Below are 6,159 nucleotides of genomic sequence, written 5' to 3'. Positions count from 1 at the left end.
CTAGGTTGAAAGGTCATGCATCACTATGGTGGGAGCACTTACAAACTGATAGACAAAGGAGAGGAAAGGAGAAGATTAGAACTTGGCCAAAGATGGTGAACAAGGTAAAGAACAAATTCCTTCTTGTTGATTACCAAGTTAGCTTGTTGAGAAAGATGCAAAATTTGAAACAAAAGGACATGACTGTAAAAGAATATACCAAGGAATTCTATAGATTAGACATCAGATCTAGACATGTGGATGATGATGTTGAGAAAATTGCAAGGTACATTAATGGATTGAGATCTGGAATACAAGATGAGATAAGTTTTGTGAAGCTGGAAAGTGTAGAAGAAGCATATCAATATGCCTTGAAAGCTGAGGAGATCTTGACTAATGGGGACACAACCCAAGAACAGAATGGACACAACAGAAAAGGGAAATTATATTAACTGAGAAAATAAGCTAGTACAAACAGTATAGAGAAAATAAACTTCAAGACATGCCCTAAGGGCTTACAATAGCATAAATCTGGAGATAATTTCTCCTTAATGTACCTCCTCTCAAACTCCACTCCGAACTATCTTTTATAATGCCAGAAATCTCCTTAAATAGACCCCGGAGGGTTAAGGACTAGGAGTACATTCTAGAAAGTGCTAGTAGGCATCCACCGACCAAATAGAAGGTTCCAAAAGCTGTATTAGAAGTCGGTGCAAATCTAGAAGAATCCAAAAATGGTAACCGAACTTACGGGAGGCATAACTTTTGAACTGTAGCTCTGATTGATGAACCGTTTACATTTTCGAAAAGCTCTCAAAGTGCTCTATAGCCCTATGGATCCCCAATTTTTTGGCCCTTTTTGAGGTCATTTAATGCCCCTAACCTAACTTTGAAGTATTCTTAGGAGGTCTCCAAAACCCAAAAAACTGCAATAACTTTCAAACCTTGGGGCCTTTTGACCTGATTCTTTTTTTGGAATGCTCTAAATCACAATTACATTCATCTGGCCAATTCACACCTTCTAGGTCACCAAAATGATGGCCAAATTACATGCTCCTATTTTTTCAAGATTTTCTAGCACACTGATAGTTGAACTGTGAGAGTCGAAACCTTTATTTGACCCAAATGGGTATCCAAAAATGAAAAGACATGAAATAGAAACTAAGTCTAAGCACATTTTTTTTGGGTGACACAAGATTTCCCTTATACCTCTGGATGCACCTGCATCATTGACAAAGAAGCATGAACAAAGATAGAGAGGTAGAGGTGGTAGATTCTAGAGAGGCATAGGTAGATCTTATGGTGAAGGTGGTCAATCTGAAAGTTCTATGTAGGATAAAGGCAAATTTGAATGGAAGAATGATGACAAAGGTAAGACTCAATGTAAAAGTGGTAATTCTTATCGAGGAGGCACTAATTCTTACCAAGGAAGAGGTAATTCTTATTCTAGAGGTGGATTTCATGGTAATTGTTTTAGATGTGGTAAAGAGGGACATAGAACTTTTGAATGTAGATCCTCTGAAAGTAGACAAGGTAACAAAAATGTTGTGATTTAAGAAGATGATGAGGGTTCACCAAGTGGACCTGAAGCTGGAGAAAATTTTATGGTGAGAAGAACCTTATGTAATAAGGGAGGTGATGAGGAACCTATTTTAAGGAGAAGTCTTTTCAAGAAAAGATGTAAGATGGCTAGAAAATACTGTAAAGTGATCATTGATAGTGGAAGTTCTACAAATCTGGCATCAAAAGAGCTAGTTACAAAGTTGTAGTTGCAGAGGATGAAACATCCCAAACCTTATCATGTTTCATGGATCAAAGATGAGCATAAGATATTGGTAGGTGATCAATGCCTTGTGAAGTTCAAAATTGGACATTACTTTGACGAAGTTTTGTGTGATAGTATGCCCATGGATTGTTGTCATATTTTGTTGGGTAGACCTTGGCAATATGATAGCTATGGTGTACATGATGGAAGATTGAATCAATATACTCTTTGGGTAAATAGGAAGAAACACACATTGTTTCCTTTGATTGAAGTTCCAGATGAGGTTAATTGTACTGCTATAAAAATTTGCATGGTTAATGGGAAACAATTTGAAAAGGAAATGAAGAAGAATCAAGTTTGTTTTGCTATAATTTCAAGAAAATTGACTTTCCAGTTAGTGGTGACCGAGTGATAGATGGTAGTATTGACCGAGAGTTGTTGAATGAGTATAAAAAAATTATTGCTGATAATATTCCTGATGGTTTACCTCTAGTAAGAAGTATAAGTCATTGTATGGATATGATTCCTAGAGCTAGTTTTCCAAACAAAGCACTATATAGATTAACACCTGTAGAGAATGAAGAACTTAATAAAAAAGTGCATGAGTTGTTATAGAAAGGTTTGATTAGAGAAAGCTTGAGTCCATGTGTTGTACCTATTGTATTAGCACCTAAAAAGAATGGAGAATGGAGAATGTGTACTGATTCTAGAGCCATTAACAAGATAACAATGAAATATAGGTTTCATGTGCCAAGGATGGATGACATAACGGATTGTTTGAGTGGAGCAAAGTATTTTACCAAGATTGATTTGAAGAGTGGCTATCATCAGATCAGAAGCAGAGAAGGTGATGAATGGAAGACTACTTTCAAGACAAAAAATGGTTTGTATGAATGGTTGGTTATGCCTTTTGGTTTGACTAATGCACCTAGTATTTTTATGAGGTTGATGAATGAAGTTCTAAAAAGATTCTTGGGTAAGTTTGTGATTATTTATTTAGATGATATTCTGATATTTAGCAAGACTAAGGAAGAACATCTTGAGCATATTAGACAAGTATTGCAAAGGTTGAAAGAGGAAAAGTTGATAAGTAGGAGATGATTTCCACAGCTAGTCAAATTGTGATGTGAATATCAGGATTTAACTGTGTGATTTTTGAGTCAAACTCGATGACCCATGTTTCATGAGTGGTGATTCAACATGAATCCATCTCTCATGAGAATAAATGGAACACTTAACACTCATTGGATCTAGGTGATGCTCACAGGAGTGAAGCATCGGGACTTCCCGGGAGGTCACCCATCCCAGTACTACTCCAGCCTGAGCGCGCTTAATCTGAAAAAGTACTATTTTATGCAAGAGGAGATTGTGTATTTGGGATTTGTGATTTTAGCTAATGGATTGAGGATGGATCTTGAGAAGGTTAAAGAAATTTTGGAATGGCCTACACCTTAGAATGTGGGTGAGGTAAGATCATTTCATAGTTTGGGTAGTTTTTACAGAAAGTTTATAAAGAATTTCAGTATTGTTTGTAATGTTATGACTGAAACAATGAGGGGAGATAAAAAGGAATTCAATTGGACACATGGTGCTGATAAGAGTGTTGAGGCTTTGAAACAAAATGTTTTTGAATTACCTATATTAGCTTTACCTAATTTCAACAAAGTATTTCAAGTTGAATGTGATGCAAGTGGTAAGGCAATAGGAGTTGTATTAAGTCAAGAAGGTAAGCCTGTTGCTTTCTTTAGTGAAAAGTTGAATGATGCTAAAAGGAAATATTCTATGTATGATCAAGAGTTTTATGCTATTGTTCAAGCATTGAAGAAGTGGAGACATTATTTGATGCCTAAGCAGTTTGTGTTGTATACTGATCATAAAGCTTTACAATACTTGGGAAGTCAACATAAATTGAATGAAAGATATATGAAGTGGGTTGAGTATCTGCAGAGTTTTACATTTTTGATCAAGCATAAGAGTGGAGTTACTAACAAAGTTGTTGATGCATTGAGTAGAAGACGTTCTTTGTTGACTGAAATGAAGGTTGAAGTTCTTGGTTTTGATGAGATGAAAGAGTTATATGATGTTGATCCTAATTTTTTTGAGGCATGGAGAGAGTGTAGAGCACCAAATCTAACATATCACATAAGTAAGTATGATGATTATTTCATTCAAGAAGGTATGTTGTTCAAAGGTATTCAGTTTGTATTCCTAGAAGTCCTATGAGGTTGAATTTGATTAAGGAAAAGCATAGTGGTGGATTAGCTGGACATTTTGGAATTGATAAGACATTGAGTTTACTGAAAGAGAAGTATTATTGGCCACAAATGTATAAGGATATTCAAAATTTTTTAAAGAGTTGTGGAGTTTGTCAAGTTGCAAAAGGAGTGAGTCAAAATACTCATTTGTATACACCTATTACTGTTCCTGAGAAACCTTGGACTGACATCAGTATGGATTTTGTTCTTGGATTGCCTAAAATAGTGAAAGGGTATGATTCCATATTTGTTGTAATGGACAGATTTTCTAAGATGACTCATTTTATACCATGTAAGAAGACATCAGATGCTGAACATGTTGTTGAACTTTTCTTTAAAGAGATTGTAAGATTGCATGGATTACCAAGAAGCATTATTTCAGATAGAGATAGTAAGTTTGTTGGTTATTTTTGGAAGACTTTGTTGAAGAAGATGGATACTAAATTGAAGTTTAGTTCTACATTCCATCCATAAACAGATGGATAGACAGAGGTTGTGAATAGAAGCTTGGGTAATTTGCTAAGATGTTTAGTTGGGAATAAGCCAAGTAATTGGGAGATGGTATTGGCACAAGCTGAATTTGCATCTAATAATTATGTGAATAGGAGTACAGGGAAGAAACCTTTTGAGATTGTTACTGGAATGCATCCTAGAGATATATCAGATTTGAGAGATGTTGTTGGTGAAGAAAAGAAAAGCACTGCAGGAGAAGAATTTGCTAATTTTATGGAGTCCTTACATAAAGAAGTGAATTTGAGGTTGGAACAAAGAAATTAGAAGTATAAGGAGAATGCCGATCAGTCTAGAAGACACCATGATTTTCAAGTTGGCGATGAGGTGATGGTTCATCTAAAGAAAGGAAGATTCCCAGTTGGAACATATAGCAAGTTGAAGATGAAAAAATTTGGACCTTGTAAGATACTAAAGAAGTTTGACAGTGGTAATGCTTATGAAGTTGAGTTACCTGATGACATGGATATATCTCCTATATTTAACACTAGTACATTTGGGTTCATTTTTTGACCTTTATTGGTCAAATTTTTCGACCCAATTTTTGACCAACTTTCGACCAACTTTGACCAACCCGTTGGTCGATATTTTTTTGGTCAAAATTTTGACCAACCTATTGGTCGAAAACCTTCCCAAGCCATTGTGTAGGTTCAAATAGGAATTGGTCAAAATTTTGACCAATGAAGGTCAAAAGTTTGACCAATAAAGGTAAAAAAAAGTTTGCATGTTGGTGGAAATTTTGACCAACAAAGATGGAAAAAAAATTAAGGCGTTGGTGGAATTTCGACCAATGAAGGTGGAAATTTCAACCAACAAAGGTGGAAAAAAAATTTAGACGTTGGTGGAAATTTTGACCAATGAAGGTGGAAATTTTGACCAACAAAGGTGGAAATAAAATTTGGACATTGGTGGAAATTTTGACCAACAAAGGTAGAAAAAAAAAATTGCGTTTGTGGAAATTTTGACCAACAAAGGTAGAAAAAAATTTAAGCATTGGTGGAAATTTCCACCAACAACTAGTTGTAAATTTTTTTCAGGCATTCTATAAAATAGTTCACATGTCTTTCTTATGATATGACATTTTACATGCATCCTACACTCTCTCATCCAGTTGATGATGGATTACGCAAAGTGATCTGAAACCATGATTCTAAAAAACACACAATCAAGTCCAAAATGAACTTGCACTAAAAATGGATTGTGGAAATCTGATATTGTTAATTTTGCATGCATGTCTACTAGGACAAATGTATGTTTAAGTTGGGATTGTCGTGGTAGACATGCATGCAATTTTACCAATATCAGATTTCCACAATCCATTTGTAGTGCAAATTCATTTTGGATTTGATTGTGTATTTTTTAGCATCATGGTTTCAAAGGACTCTGCATAATCCATCATTAGTTGGATGAAAGAGAGTGCAGGATGCATGCAAAATGTCATATCATACGCAAGGCATGTGAACTGTTTTATAGAATGCCTGAAAAACACTGACAGTAACTAATATGAAGAATATATAATTTGTAATGCCCCACCAAGGGATCCAAAGAATTTCAAATAAGTTTGCAAACAATTTTTTTTTAACATAAAATATAAACCATTCACAACTTATACATAGTAATGGAAGCAATAGCAACAATTCAAATGAAAGT

Source organism: Cupressus sempervirens, chromosome 2 (assembly GCF_028749045.1).
Source record: "Cupressus sempervirens isolate cs-2001-9-10 chromosome 2, ASM2874904v1, whole genome shotgun sequence".
Lineage (NCBI taxonomy): Eukaryota > Viridiplantae > Streptophyta > Pinopsida > Cupressales > Cupressaceae > Cupressus > Cupressus sempervirens.
The sequence above is the reverse complement of the archived record's forward strand: the minus strand, read 5'-3'. Positions refer to the sequence as shown.